This window comes from Melospiza melodia, chromosome 3, assembly GCF_035770615.1.
Source record: "Melospiza melodia melodia isolate bMelMel2 chromosome 3, bMelMel2.pri, whole genome shotgun sequence".
NCBI lineage: Eukaryota > Metazoa > Chordata > Aves > Passeriformes > Passerellidae > Melospiza > Melospiza melodia.
The window spans coordinates 80,257,985-80,274,006 of record NC_086196.1 but is presented as its reverse complement, the minus strand read 5'-3'; positions in this window follow the sequence as shown (position 1 = coordinate 80,274,006).

Sequence of the window (16,022 nt, the reverse complement as noted above, 5' to 3'; positions counted from 1 at the left end):
TTTTCTCTGGCAAACAAAACTCAACTGCCCCTCTTCTGGATGGCAAATTTTAGGACGCACTTTGTACTACGAAAACCGCCCGACGTGGCACTGGTGCCACCTTGTGTCAGGGAACCATCCTGCATATCGAGCTTTTTAAGGAGCCAGCCGGCCACGCCCAGCCATAAACCCCCGAAAAAAAACCACGGACCATTTCTCTTGGAAACAAAAATCCGCTGACCCGCGTCTGTATGGCAGATTGCAGGAGCCACTTTGCACCATCAAACCAGCCCGACTTGGCACTGGTGCCACCTTGGGTGTGGGAACAATCCTGCATATCGTGGATTCTAAGGAGCCAGCCGGCCACTCCCAGCCACAGGCCCCCAAACACAAACAACGGCGCTTTTCCCTGGAAAACAAAACTCGCCTGCCAACTTTTTGATGGCAGATTGCAGGAGCCACTTGGTACTATCAAATCATCCCAACTTGGCACTGGTGCCACTATGGGTCTGGGAACCATCCTGCCTATCGTAGCTTTTCAGGAGCCAGCCGGTCACTCCCAGCCATAGGCCCCCAGACACAAACCTCGGACCGTTTCCCTGGCAAACAAAAGTAAGCTGCCCCGATTCTGGATGGCAGATTGCAGGAGCCACTTGGTTGTGTCAAACCAGCCCGACTTGGCACTGGTGCCACCTTGGGTCTGGGAACCATCCTGCGTATCGTGGATTCTAAGCAGCCACCCGGCCACTCTGAGCCACAGGCCCCCAAACAAAATCTACGGCGCTTTTCCCTGGAAAACAAAACTCGCCTGCCAACTTTTTGATGGCAGATTGCAGGAGCCACTTGGTACTATCAAACCAGCCCAACTTGGCACTGGTGCCACCTCTGGTCTGGGAACCATCCTGCCTATCGTAGCTTTTCAGGAGCCAGCCGGTCACTCCCAGCCATAGACCCCCAGACACAAACCTCGGCCCGTTTCCCTGGCAAACAAAAGTAAGCTGCCCCGCTTTTGGATGGCAGATTGCAGGAGCCACGTTGCACCATCAAACCAGCCCCACTTGGCACTGGTGCCACCTTGGGTCTGGGAACAAGTTGGGCTGGTTTGTTAGTACCAAGTGCCTCCTGCAATCTGCCATCCAGAAGCGGGACAGCTTACTTTTGTTTCCCAGGGAAACGGGCCGAGGTATTTGTCTGGGGGCCTATGGCTGGGAGTGACCGGCTGACTACTGAAAAGCTACGATAGGCAGGATGGTTACCAGACTCATGGTGCCACCAGTGCCAAGTCGGGCTGGTTTGATAATACTAAATAGCTCCTGCAATCTGCCATCCAGACGCGGGGCAGCGGATTTTTGTTTGCTGGAGAAAAGTTCCGTGGTTTTTTTTTTGGGGGTATATGACTGGACGTGGCCGGCTGGCTCCTTAAAAAGCTCTATACGCAGGATTGTTCCCTGACCCAAGGTGGCATCAGTGCCAAGTCGGGCTGTTTTCGTAGTACCAAGTGCGTCCTGCAATTTGCCATCCAGAAGCGGGGCAGCCTACTTTTGTTTGCCAGGGAAACGTGCCGAGGTGTTTGTCTGGGGGCCTATGGCTGGGAGTGAGCGGCTGGCTCCTGAAAAGCTACGATAGGCAGGATGGTGACCAGACCCATGGTGGCAGCAGTGCCAAGTTGGGCTGGTTTGATAGTACCAAGTGGCTCCTGCAATCTGCCATCAAAAAGTTGGCAGGCGAGTTTGGTTTTCCAGGGAAAAGCGCCGTTGTTTTTGTTTAGAGGCCTGTGGCTGGGAGTGGCCCCCTGTCCTCGTAGAATCTACGTTACGCAGCATGGTTCCCAGAGCCAAGGTGGCACCAGGGCCAAGTCGGGCTGGTTTGTAAGTACCAAGTGCATCCTGCAATCTGCCACCAAAAGCGGGGCAGCTTACTTTTGTTTGCCAGGGAAACGGGCCGAGGTTTGTGTCCGGGGGCCTATGGCAGGGAGTGACCGGCTGGCTCCTGAAAAGCTACGATAGGCAGGATGTTTACCAGACCCATGGTGGCACCAGTGCCAAGTTGGGCTGATTTGATAGTACCAAGTGGCTCCTGCAATCTGCCATCCAGAATCGGGGTAACATACTTTTGTTTTCCAGGGAAACGGGCCGAGGTTTGTGTCTGGGGGTCTATGGCTGGGAGTGACCGGCTGGCTCCTGAAAAGCTACGATAGGCAGGATGGTTCCCAGACCAGAGGTGGCACCAGTGCCAAGTTGGGCTGGTTTGATAGTACCAAGTGGCTCCTGCAATCTACCATCAAAAAGTTGGCAGGCGAGTTTTGTTTTCCAGGGAAAAGCGCCGTTGTTTTTGTTTGGGGGCCTGTGGCTCAGAGTGGCCGGGTGGCTGCTTAGAATCCACGTTACGCAGGATGGTTCCCAGACCCAAGGTGGCACCAGTGCCAAGTCGGGCTGGTTTGACACAACCAAGTGGCTCCTGCAATCTGCCATCCAGAATCGGGGCAGCTTAATTTTGTTTGCCAGGGAAACGGTCCGAGGTTTGTGTCTGGGGGCCTATGGCTGGGAGTGACCGGCTGGCTCCTGAAATGCTACAATAGGCAGGATGGTTCCCAGACCCATAGTGGCACCAGTGCCAAGTTGGGATGATTTGATAGTACCAAGTGGCTCCTGCAATCTGCCATCAAAAAGCTGGCAGGCGAATTTTATTTTCCAGGGAAAAGCGCCGTTGTTTGTGTTTGGGGGCCTGTGGCAGGGAGTGGCCGGCTGGCTCCTTAGAATCCACGATATGCAGGATTGTTCCCAGACCCAAGGTGGCACCAGTGCCAAGTCGGGCTGGTTTGATGGTGCAAAGTGGCTCCTGCAATCTGCCATCCAGACGCGGGGCAGCGGATTTTTGTTTCCAAGAGAAATGGTCCGTGGTTTGTTTTTGGGGGTATATGGCTGGGCGTGGCCGGCTGGCTCCTTAAAAAGCTCGATATGCAGGATGGTTCCCTGACACAAGGTGGCACCAGAGCCACGTCGGGCGGTTTTCGTAGTACAAAGTGCGTCCTAAAATTTGCCATCCAGAAGAGGGGCAGTTGAGTTTTGTTTGCCAGAGAAAAGGGCCGTGGTTTGTTTTTGGGGCATATGGCTGAGAGTGGCTGGCTGGCCCCTGAAAATCCACGATAGGCAGGATGGTTCCCAGACCAGAGGTGTCACCAGTGCCAAGTCGGGCGGGTTTGATAGTACTAAGTAGCTCCTGCAATCTGCCATACAGACGCGGGGCAGCTTACTTTTGTTTGCCAGGGAAACGGGCCGAGGTTTGTGTCTGGGGGCCTATGGCTGGGAGTGACCGGCTGGCTCCTGAAAAGCTACGATAGGCAGGATGGTGACCAGACCCATGGTGGCACCAGTGCCAAGTTGGGCTGGTTTGATAGTACCAAGTGGCTCCTGCAATCTGCCATCAAAAAGTTGGCAGGCGAGTTTTGTTTTCCAGGGAAAAGCGCCGTTGTTTGTGTTTGGGGGCCTGTGGCTGGGAGTGGCCAGCTGGCTCCTTAGAACCCACGATACGCAGGATGGTTCCCAGACCTGAGTTGGCACCAGTGCCAAGTTGGGCTGGTTTGATGGTGCAAAGTGGCTCCTGCAATCTGCCATCCAGAAGCGGGGCAGCTTACTTTTGTTTGCCAGGGAAACGGGCCGAAATATTTGTCTGGGGGCCTCTGGCTGGGGGTGGCTGGCTGGCTCCTGAAAAGCTACGATAGGCAGGATGGTGACCAGACCCATGGTGGCACCAGTGCCAAGTTGGGCTGGTTTGATAATACCAAGTGGCTCCTGCAATCTGCCATCAAATGTTTGGCAGGCGAGTTTTGTTTTCCAGGGAAAAGCACCGTTGTGTGTGTTTTGGGGCCTGTGGCTGGGAGTGGCCAGCTGGCTCCTTAGAATCCACGATACGCAGGATGGTTCCCAGACCCAAGGTGGCATCAGTGCCAAGTCGGGCTGGTTTGTTAGTACCAAGTGGTTCCTGCAATCTGCCATCCAGAAGCGGGGCAGCTGAATTTTGTTTGCCAGAGAAAAAGGCTGTGTTTGTGTTTCGGTGCCTGTGGCTGGCAGTGGCCGGCTGGCTCCTGAAAATCCATGATACGCAGCATGGTTCCCAGACCCAAGGTGGCATCAGTGCCAAGTAGGGCTGGTTTCATAGTACCCAGTGGCTCCTGCAATCTGCCATCCAGAAGAGGGGCAGTTGAGTTTTGTTTTCCAGAGAAAAGGGCCGTGGTTTGTGTTTGGGGCCTATGGCTGAGAGTGACCGGCTGGCCCCTGAAAATCCACGATAGGAAGGATGGTTCCCAGATCCAAGGTGGCAGCAGTGCCATGTTGTGCTGGTGTGATAGTCCCAAGTGGCTCCTGCAATCTGCCATCCAGAAGCGGGGCAGCTGAATTTTGTTTGCCAGACAAAAAGGCTGTGGTTTGTGTTTGGGGGCCTGTGGCTGGGAGTGGCCGGGTGGCTCCTGAAAATCCATGATACGCAGTATGGTTCCCAGACCCAAGGTGGCACCAGTGCCAAGTGGGGCTGGTTTCACAGTGTCAAGTGCCTCCTGCAATCTCCCATCCAGAAGCGGGGCAGCTGAGTTTTGTTTGCCTGTGAAACGGGCCGTTGTTTTTAATTGGGGTCTGTGGCCGAGAGTGTTCGGCTGGCTCCTGACAACCCACAATACGCAGGATGGTTCCCAGACCCAAGGTGGCACCAGTGCCAAGTCGGGCTGGTTTGATAGTACCAAGTGGCTCCTGCAATCTGCCATCCAGAAGCGGTGCAGTTGAGTTTTGTTTGCCAGAGAAAAGGGCCGTGGGTTGTGTTTGGGGGCATATGGCTGGGAGTGGCCGGCTGTCTCATTAAAAAGATCGATACGCAGGATGGTTCCCAGACCCAAGGGGGCACCAGTGCCAAGTCGGGCTGTTTTTATAGTACCAAGTGGCTCCTGCAATTTGCCATCCAGAAGAGGGGCAGTTGAGTTTTGTTTGCCAGAGAATAGCGCCGTTGTTTGTGTTTGGGGGCTTGTGGCTCGTAGTGGCCGACTGGCGCCTTAGAATCTGTGTTACGCAGCATGGTTCCCAGACCCAAGGTGGCACCAGTGCCAAGTTTTGCTGGTTTGATAGTACCAAGTGGCTCCTGCAATCTGCCATCCAGAAGCGGGGTAGCTTACTTTTGTTTGCCAGGGAAACGGGCCGAGGTTTGTGACTGGGGACCTATGGCTGGGAGAGACCGGCTGGCTCCTGGAAAGCTACAATAGGCAGGATGGTGACCAGACCCATGGTGGCACCAGTGCCAAGTTGGGCTGGTTTGATACTACCAAGTGGCTCCGGCAATCTGCCATCAAAAAGTTGGCAGGCGAGTTTTGTTTTCCAGGGAAAAGCGACATTGTTTGTATTTGGGGGCCTGTGGCTGGGAGTGGCCGGCTGGCTCCTTTGAACCCACGATATGCAGGATGGTTCCCAGACCCAAGGTGGCACCAGTGCCAAGTCGGGCTGGTTTGATACTACCAAGTGCGTCCTGCAATCTGCCATCCAGAAGCGGGGCAGCTTAATTTTGTTTGCCAGGGAAACGGGCCGTGGGTTTTGTTTGGGGGCATATAGCTGAGAGTGGCCGGCTGGCTCCTGAAAATCCACGCTAGGCAGCATGGTTCCCAGATGCAATGTGGCACCAGTGCCAAGTCGGGCTGGTTTGATGGTGCAAAGTGGCTCCTGCAATCTGCCATCCAGAAGCGGGGCAGCTGATTTTTGTTTGCCAGAGGAAAATTCCGTGGATTGTTTTTGGGGGCATATTGCTGGGAGTGGCCGGCTGGCTCCTTAAAATGCTCGATACGCATGATGGTTCCCAGGCCCAAGGTGTCACCACTACCAAGTCGGCCTGCGGTTTTAGTATCAAGTTCATCCTGCAATTTGCCATCCAGAAGAGGGGCAGTTGAGTTTTGTTTGCCAGAGAAACGGGCCGAGGTTTCTGTTTGGGGACATATGGCTGAGAGTGGCCGGCTGGCCCCTGAATATCCACGATACAGAGCATGGTTCCCAGATCCAAGGTGGCACCAGTGCCAAGTCGGGCTGGTTTGATAGTACCAAGTGTCTCCTGCAATCTGCCATCCAGAAGCAGGGCAGCTTACTTTTGTTTGCCAGAGAAATAGGCCTAGGTTTTTGTTTGGGGGCCTGTGGCTAGGAGTGGCCGGCTGGCTCCTAAGAATCCACGATACGCAGGATGTTTCCCAGACCCAAGGTGGCACCAGTGCCAAGTCGGGCTGGTTTGATAGTACCAAGTGGCTCCTGCAAACTCCATCAAAAAGTTGGCAGGCGTGTTTTGTTTTCCAGGGAACAGCGCCGTTGATTTTGTTTGGGGGCCTGTGGCTGGGAGTGGCCGGCTGGCTCCTTAGAATCCACGATACGCAGGATGGTTCCCAGACCCAAGGTGGCACCAGTGCCAAGTCGGGCTGGTTTGATTACACCAAGTGGCTCCTGCAATCTGCCATCCAGAAGTGAGGCAGCTAAGTTTTGTTTGCGAGAAAAAAGGGCCGTGGTTTTTGTTGGGGGCCTGTGGCTGGGAGTAGCCGGCTGGCTCCTTAAAATCCACGATAGGCAGGATGGTTCCCAGACCAGAGGTGGCACCAGTGCCAAGTCGGGCTGGTTTGATAGTACCAAGTGGCTCCTGCAATCTGCCATCCAGAAGCGGGGCAGCTGAGTTTTGTTTGCCAGAGAAAAAGGCTGTGGTTTGTGTTTGGGGGCCTGTGGCTGGGAGTGGCCGGCTGGCTCCTGAAAATCCACGATACGCAGCATGGTTCCCAGACCCAAGGTGGCACCAGTGCCAAGTGGGGCTCGTTTGACAGTGTCAAGTGCCTCCTGCAATCTCCCATCCAGAAGCGGGGCAGCTGAGTTTTTTTTGCCAGGGAAACGGACCTTTGTTTTTGATTGGGCTCTGTGGCCGAGAGTGGTCGGCTGTCTCCTGACAATCCACAATACGCAGGATGGTTCCCAGACCCAAGGTGGCACCAGTGCCAAGTCGGGCTGGTTTGATAGTACCAAGTGTCTCCTGCAATCTGCCATCCAGAAGCGGGACAGCTGAGTTTTGTTTGCCAGAGAAAAGGGCCGTGGGTTGTGTTTGGGGGCATATGGCTGGGAGTGGCCACCTGGCTCCTTAAAATGCACGATACGCCGCATGGTAACCAGACGCAAGGTGGCACCAGTGCCAAGTCAGGCTGTTTTTGTAGTACCCAGTGGCTCCTGCAATTTGCCATCCAGAAGCGGGGCAGTTGAATTTTGTTTGCTAGAGAAAAGGGCTGTGGTTTGTGTTTGGGGGCCTATGGCTGAGAGTGGCCAGCTGGCCCCTGAAAATCAACGATAGGCAGGATGGTTCCCAGATCCAAGGTGGCACCAGTGCCAAGTAAGGCTGGTTGTATGGTTCAAAGTAACTCCTGCAATCTGCCATCCAGAAGCGGGACAGCTGAGTTTTTTTTGCCAGAGAAAAGGTCCATGGTTTCTTTTTGGGGCATACGGCGAGGAATTGCCGGCTGGCTCCTTAAAATGCTCGATATGCAGGATGGTTCCCAGAGCCAAGGTGGCACCACTGCCAAGTCGGGCTCTTTTTGTAGTACCAAGTGCGTCCTGCAATTTGCCATCCAGAAGAGGGGCAGTTGAGTTTTGTTTGCCAGAGAAAAGGGCCGTTGTTTGTGTTTGGGGGCCTGTGGCTGGGAGTGTTCGGCTGGTTCCTGAATATGTACGATACGCAGGATTGTTCCCAGATCCAAGGTGGCAGCAGTGCCATGTTGTGCTGGTGTGATAGTCCCAAGTGGCTCCTGCAATCTGCCATCCAGAAGTGGGGCAGCTGATTTTTGTTTGCCAGAGAAAAGGTCCGTGGTTTGTTTTTGGGGGCATATGGCTGAGAGTGGCCGGCTGGCTCCTGAAAAGCTACGATAGGCAGGATGGTGACCAGACCCATGGTGGCACCAGTGCCAAGTTGGGCTGGTTTGATAGTACCAAGTGGCTCCTGCAATCTGCCATCAAAAAGTTGTCAGGCGAGTTTTGTTTTCCAGGGAAAAGCGCCGTTGTTTGTGTTTGGGTGCCTGAGGCTGGGAGTGGCCGGCAGGCTCCTTAGAATCCACGATACGCAGGATGGTTCCCAGACCAGTGGTGGCACCAGTGCCAAGTCGGGCTGGTTTGATAGTAACAAGTGCGTCCTACTATCTGCCATCCAGAAGCGGGGCAGCTTACTTTTGTTTGCCAGGGAAACGGGCCGAGCTTTGTGTCTGGGGGCCTGTGGCAGGGAGTGACCGGCTGGCTCCTGAAAAGCTACGATAGGCAGGATGGTGACCAGACCCATGGTGGCACCAGTGCCAAGTTGGGCTGGTTTGATAGTAGCAAGTGGCTCCTGCAATCTGCCATCAAAAAGTTGTCAGGCGAGTTTTGTTTTCCAGGGAAAAGCGCCGTTGTTTGTGTTTGGGGGCCTGTGGCTGGGAGTGGCCGGCTGGCTAATTAGAATCCACGATACGCAGGATGGTTCCCAGACCAGAGGTGGCAACAGTGACAAGTCGGGCCAGTTTGATGGTGCAAAGTGGCTCCTGCAATCTGCCATCCAGAAGCAGGGCTGCTTACTTTTGTTTGCCAGGGAAAGGAGCCGAGGTTTTTGTCTGGGGGCCTATGGCTGGGAGTGACCAGCTGGCTCCTGAAAAGGTACGATAGGCAGGATGGTTACCAGACCCATGGTGGCACCAGTGCCAAGTTCGGCTGATTTGATAGTACCAAGTGGCTCCTGCAATCTGCCATCAAAAAGTTGGTAGGCGAGTTTTGTTTTCCAGGGAAAAGCGCCGTTGTTTGTGTTTGGGGGCCTGTGGGTGGGAGTGGCCGGATGGCTAATTAGAATCCACGATACGCAGGATGGTTCCCAGACCTAAAGTGGCACCAGTGACAAGTCGGGCCAGTTTGATGGTGCAAAGTTGCTACTGAAATCTGCCATCCAGAAACGGGGCAGCTTACTTTTGTTTGCCAGGGAAACGGGCCAAGGTTTGTGTCTGGGGGCCTATGGCTGTGAGTGACCGGCTAGGTCCTGAAAAGCTACGAGAGGCATGATGGTGACCAGACCCATGGTGGCACCAGTGCCAAGTTGGGCTGGTTTGATAGTACCAAGTGGCTCCTGCAATCTGCCATCAAAAAGTCGGCAAGCGAGTGTTGATTTCCAGGGAAAAGCGCCGTTGTTTGTGTTTGGGGGCCTGTGGCAGGGAGTGGCCGGCTGGCTCCTTAGAATCCACGATACGCAGCATGGTTCCCAGACCCAAGGTGGCACCAGTGCCAAGTCGGGCTGGCTTGATAATACCAAGTGGTTCCTGCAATCGGCCATTAAAAAGTTGGCAGGCGAGTTTTGTTTTCCAGGGAAAAGCGCCGTTGTTTATGTTTGGGGGCCTATGGGTGGGAGTGGCCGGCTGGCTCCTTAGAATCCACGAGACGCAGGATGGTTCCCAGACCTGAGGTGGCACCAGTGCCAAGTTGGGCTGGTTTGATAGTACCAAGTGCGTCCTGCAATCTGCCATCCAGAAGCGGGGTAGCTTACTTTTGTTTGCCAGGGAAACGGGCCGAGGTTTGTGTCTCGGGGCCTATGGCTGGGAGTGACCGGCTGGCTCCTGAAAAGCTACGATAGGCAGGATGGTGACCAGACCCATGGTGGCACCAGTGCCAAGTTGGGCTGGTTTGATAGTACCAAGTGGCTCCTGCAATCTGCCATCAAAAATTTGGCAGGCGAGTTTGTTATCCAGGGAAAAGCGCCGTTGTTTGCGCCTGGGGCCCTATGGCCTGGAGTGGACGGATGGCTAATTAGAATCCACGATACACAGGATGGTTCCCAGACCCATGGTGGCACCAGTGCCAACTTGGGCTGGTTTGATAGTACCAAGTGGTTCCTGCAATCTGCCATCCAGAAGCGGGGCAGCTTACTTTTGTTTGCCAGGGAAACGGTCCGAGGATTGTGTCTGGGGGCCTAAGCCTGGAAGTGACCGGCTGGCTCGTGAAAAGCTACGATAGGCAGGATGTGGACCAGACCCATGACGGCACCAGTGCCAAGTTGGGCTGGTTTGATAGTACCAAGTGGCTCCTGCAATCTGCCATCAAAAACTTGGCAGGCGAGTTTTGTTTTCCAGGGAAAAGCGCCGTTGTTTGTGTTTGGGGGCCTGTGGCTGGGAGTGGCCGGCTGGCTCCTTAGAATCCACGATACTCAGCATGGTTCCCAGACCAGAGGTGGCACCAGTGCCAAGTTGGGCTGGTTTGATTGTAACAAGTGCGTCCGGGAATCTGCCATCCAGAAGCGGGGCAGCTTACTTTTGTTTGCCAGGGAAACGGGCCGAGGTTTGTGTCTGGGGGCCTATGGCTGGGAGTGGCCGGCTGGCTCCTGAAAAGCTACGATAGGCAGGATGGTGACCAGACCCATGGTGGCACCAGTGCCAAGTTGGGCTGGTTTGATAGTACCAAGTGGCTCCTGCAATCTGCCATCAAAAAGTCGGCAAGCGAGTGTTGATTTCCAGGGAAAAGCGTCGTTGTTTGTGTTTGGGGCCTGTGGCTGGGAGTGGCCGGCTGGCTCCTTAGAATCCACAATACGCAGCATGGTTCCCAGACCCAAGGTGGCACCAGTGCCAAGTCGGGCTGTCTTGATAATACCAAGTGGTTCCTGCAATCGGCCATCAAAAAGTTGGCAGGCGAGTTTTGTTTTCCAGGGAAAAGCGCCGTTGTTTGTGCCTGGGGCCCTATGGCCTGGAGTGGACGGATGGCTAATTAGAATCCACGATACACAGGATGGTTCCCAGACCCATGGTGGCACCAGTGCCAAGTTGGGCTGGTTTGATAGTACCAAGTGGTTCCTGCAATCTGCCATCCAGAAGCGGGGCAGCTTACTTTTGTTTGCCAGGGAATCGGTCCGAGGTTTGTGTCTGGGGGCCTATGGCTGGGAGTGACCGGCTGGCTCCTGAAAAGCTACGATAGGCAGGATGGTGACCAGACCCATGGCGGCACCAGTGCCAAGTTGGGCTGGCTTGATAATACCAAGTGGTTCCTGCAATCGGCCATCAAAAAGTTGGCAGGCGAGTTTTGTTTTCCAGGGAAAAGCGCCGTTTTTTGTGCCTGGGGCCCTATGGCCTGGAGTGGACGGATGGCTAATTAGAACCCACGATACGCAGGATGGTTCCCAGACCTGAGGTGGCACCAGTGCCAAGTTGGGCTGGTTTGACGGTGCAAAGTGGCTCCTGCAATCTGCCATGCAGAAGCGGGGCAGCTTACTTTTGTTTGCCAGGGAAACGGGCCGAAATATTTGTCTGGGGGCCTCTGGCTGGGGGTGGCTGGCTGGCTCCTGAAAAGCTACGATATGCAGGATGGTGACCAGACCCATGGTGGCACCAGTGCCAAGTTGGGCTGGTTTGATAGTACCAAGTGGCTCCTGCAATCTGCCATCAAAAACTTGGCAGGCGAGTTTTGTTTTCCAGGGAAAAGCGCCGTTGTTTGTGTTTGGGGGCCTGTGGCAGGGAGTGGCCGGCTGGCTACTTAGAATCCACGATACGCAGCATGGTTCCCAGACCCAAGGTGGCACCAGTGCCAAGTCGGGCTGGCTTGATAATACCAAGTGGTTCCTGCAATCGGCCATCAAAAAGTTGGCAGGCAAGTTTTGTTTTCCAGGGAAAAGCGCCGTTGTTTGTGCCTGGGGCCCTATGGCCTGGAGTGGACGGATGGCTAATTAGAATCCACGATACACAGGATGGTTCCCAGACCCATGGTGGCACCAGTGCCAAGTTGGGCTGGTTTGATAGTAACAAGTGGTTCCTGCAATCTGCCATCCAGAAGCGGGGCAGCTTACTTTTGTTTGCCAGGGAAACGGTCCGAGGTTTGTGTCTGGGGGCCTATGGCTGGGAGTGACCGGCTGGCTCCTGAAAAGCTACGATAGGCAGGATGGTGACCAGACCCATGGTGGCACCAGTGCCAAGTTGGGCTGGCTAGATAATACCAAGTGGTTCCTGCAATCGGCCATCAAAAAGTTGTCAGGCGAGTTTTGTTTTCCAGGGAAAAGCGCCGTTGTTTGTGCCTGGGGCCCTATGGCCTGGAGTGGACGGATGGCTAATTAGAATCCACGATACACAGGATGGTTCCCAGACCCATGGTGGCACCAGTGCCAAGTTGGGCTGGTTTGATAGTACCAAGTGGTTCCTGCAATCTGCCATCCAGAAGCGGGGCAGCTTACTTTTGTTTTCCAGGGAAACGGGCCGAGGTTTTTGTCTGGGGGCCTATGGCTGGGAGTGACCGGCTGGCTCCTGAAAAGCTACGATAGGCAGGATGGTGACCAGACCCATGACGGCACCAGTGCCAAGTTGGGCTGGTTTGATAGTACCAAGTAGCTCCTGCAATCTGCCATCAAAAACTTGGCAGGCGAGTTTTGTTTTCCAGGGAAAAGCGCCGTTGTTTGTGTTTGGGTGCCTGTGGCTGGGAGTGGCCGGCTGGCTCCTTAGAATCCACGATACTCAGCATGGTTCCCAGATCAGAGGTGGCACCAGTGCCAAGTTGGGCTGGTTTGATAGTACCAAGTGCGTCCGGGAATCTGCCATCCAGAAGCGGGGCAGCTTACTTTTGTTTGCCAGGGAAACGGGCCGAGGTTTTTCTCTGGGGGCCTATGGCTGGGAGTGACTGGCTGGCTCCTGAAAAGTTACGATAGGCAGGATGGTTCCCAGACCCATGGTGGCACCAGTGCCAAGTTGGGCTGGTTTGATAGTACCAAGTGGCTCCTGCAATCTGCCATCAAAAAGTTGGCAGGCGAGTTTTGTTTTCCAGGGAAAAGCGCCGTTGTTTGTGTTTGGGGGCCTGTGGCAGGGAGTGGCCGGCTGGCTCCTTAGAATCCACGATACGCAGGATGGTTCCCAGACTTGACGTGGCACCAGTGCCAAGTCGGGCTGGTTTGATAGTACCAAGTGCGTCCTGCAATCTGCCATCCAGAAGCGGGGCAGCTTACTTTTGTTTTCCAGGGAAACGGGCCGAGGTATTTGTCTGGGGGCCTATGGCTGGGAGTGACCGGCTGGCTCCTGAAAAGCTACGATAGGCAGGATGGTGACCAGACCCATGGTGGCACCAGTGCCAAGTTGGGCTGGTTTGATAGTACCAAGTGGCTCCTGCAATCTGCCATCAAAAAGTTGTCAGGCGAGTTTTGTTTTCCAGGGAAAAGCGCCGTTGTTTGTGTTTGGGTGCCTGTGGCTGGGAGTGGCCGGCTGGCTCCTTAGAATCCACGATACGCAGGATGGTTCCCAGACCAGTGGTGGCACCAGTGCCAAGTCGGGCTGGTTTGATATTAACAAGTGCGTCCTACTATCTGCCATCCAGAAGCGGGGCAGCTTACTTTTGTTTGCCAGGGAAACGGGCCGAGCTTTGTGTCTGGGGGCCTATGGCTGGGAGTGACCGGCTGGCTCCTGAAAAGCTACGACAGGCAGGATGGTGACCAGACCCATGGTGGCACCAGTGCCAAGTTGGGCTGGTTTGATAGTACCAAGTGGCTCCTGCAATCTGCCATCAAAAAGTTGTCAGGCGAGTTTTGTTTTCCAGGGAAAAGCGCCGTTGTTTGTGTTTGGGGGCCTGTGGCTGGGAGTGGCCGGCTGGCTAATTAGAATCCACGATACGCAGGATGGTTCCCAGACCAGAGGTGGCAACAATGACAAGTCGGGCCAGTTTGATGGTGCAAAGTGGCTCCTGCAATCTGCCATCCAGAAGCAGGGCTGCTTACTTTTGTTTGCCAGGGAAAGGAGCCGAGGTTTTTGTCTGGGGGCCTATGGCTGGGAGTGACCAGCTGGCTCCTGAAAAGGTACGATAGGCAGTATGGTTACCAGACCCATGGTGGCACCAGTGCCAAGTTCGGCTGATTTGATAGTACCAAGTGGCTCCTGCAATCTGCCATCAAAATGTTGGTAGGCGAGCTTTGTTTTCCAGGGAAAAGCGCCGTTGTTTGTGTTTGGGGGCCTGTGGGTGGGAGTGGCCGGATGGCTAATTACAATCCACGATACGCAGGGTGGTTCCCAGACCTAAAGTGGCACCAGTGACAAGTCGGGCCAGTTTGATGGTGCAAAGTTGCTACTGAAATCTGCCATCCAGAAACGGGGCAGCTTACTTTTGTTTGCCAGGGAAACGGGCCAAGGTTTGTGTCTGGGGGCCTATGGCTGTGAGTGACCGGCTAGGTCCTGAAAAGCTACGAGAGGCATGATGGTGACCAGACCCATGGTGGCACCAGTGCCAAGTTGGGCTGGTTTGATAGTACCAAGTGGCTCCTGCAATCTGCCATCAAAAAGTCGGCAAGCGAGTGTTGATTTCCAGGGAAAAGCGCCGTTGTTTGTGTTTGGGGGCCTGTGGCAGGGAGTGGCCGGCTGGCTCCTTAGAATCCACGATACGCAGCATGGTTCCCAGACCCAAGGTAGCACCAGTGCCAAGTCGGGCTGGCTTGATAATACCAAGTGGTTCCTGCAATCGGCCATCAAAAAGTTGGCAGGCGAGTTTTGTTTTCCAGGGAAAAGCGCCGTTGTTTTTGTTTGGGGGCCTATGGGTGGGAGTGGCCGGCTGGCTCCTTAGAATCCACGAGACGCAGGATGGTTCCCAGACCTGAGGTGGCACCAGTGCCAAGTTGGGCTGGTTTGATAGTACCAAGTGCGTCCTGCAATCTGCCATCCAGAAGCGGGGTAGCTTACTTTTGTTTGCCAGGGAAACGGGCCGAGGTTTGTGTCTCGGGGCCTATGGCTGGGAGTGACCGGCTGGCTCCTGAAAAGCTACGATAGGCAGGATGGTGACCAGACCCATGGTGGCACCAGTGCCAAGTTGGGCTGGTTTGATAGTACCAAGTGGCTCCTGCAAACTGCCATCAAAAATTTGGCAGGCGAGTTTGTTTTCCAGGGAAAAGCGCCGTTGTTTGCGCCTGGGGCCCTATGGCCTGGAGTGGACGGATGGCTAATTAGAATCCACGATACACAGGATGGTTCCCAGACCCATGGTGGCACCAGTGCCAACTTGGGCTGGTTTGATAGTAACAAGTGGTTCCTGCATTCTGCCATCCAGAAGCGGGGCAGCTTACTTTTGTTTGCCAGGGAAACGGTCCGAGGATTGTGTCTGGGGGCCTAAGCCTGGAAGTGACCGGCTGGCTCCTGAAAAGCTACGATAGGCAGGATGTGGACCAGACCCATGACGGCACCAGTGCCAAGTTGGGCTGGTTTGATAGTACCAAGTGGCTCCTGCAATCTGCCATCAAATGTTTGGCAGGCGAGTTTTGTTTTCCAGGGAAAAGCGACGTTGTTTGTGTTTGGGGGCCTGTGGCTGGGAGTGGCCAGCTGGCTCCTTAGAATCCACGATACTCAGCATGGTTCCCAGACCAGAGGTAGCACCAGTGCCAAGTTGGGCTGGTTTGATTGTAACAAGTGCGTCCTGCAATCTGCCATCCAGAAGCGGGGCAGCTTACTTTTTTTTGCCAGGGAAACGGGCCGAGGTTTGTGTCTGGGGGCCTATGGCTGGGAGTGGCCGGCTGGCTCATGAAAAGCTACGATAGGCAGGATGGTGACCAGACCCATGGTGGCACCAGTGCCAAGTTGGGCTGGTTTGATAGTACCAAGTGGCTCCTGCAATCTGCCATCAAAAAGTCGGCAAGCGAGTGTTGATTTCCAGGGAAAAGCGTCGTTGTTTGTGTTTGGGGGCCTGTGGCTGGGAGTGGCCAGCTGGCTCCTTAGAATCCACGATACGCAGCATGGTTCCCAGACCCAAGGTGGCACCAGTGCCAAGTCGGGCTGGCTTGATAATACCAAGTGGTTCCTGCAATCGGCCATCAAAATGTTCGCAGGCGAGTTTTGTTTTCCAGGGAAAAGCGCCGTTGTTTGTGCCTGGGGCCCTATGGCCTGGAGTGGACGGATGGCTAATTAGAATCCACGATACACAGGATGGTTCCCAGACCCATGGTGGCACCAGTGCCAAGTTGGGCTGGTTTGATAGTAACAAGTGCGTCCGGGAATCTGCCATCCAGAAGCGGGGCAGCTTACTTTTGTTTGCCAGGGAAACGGTCCGAGGTTT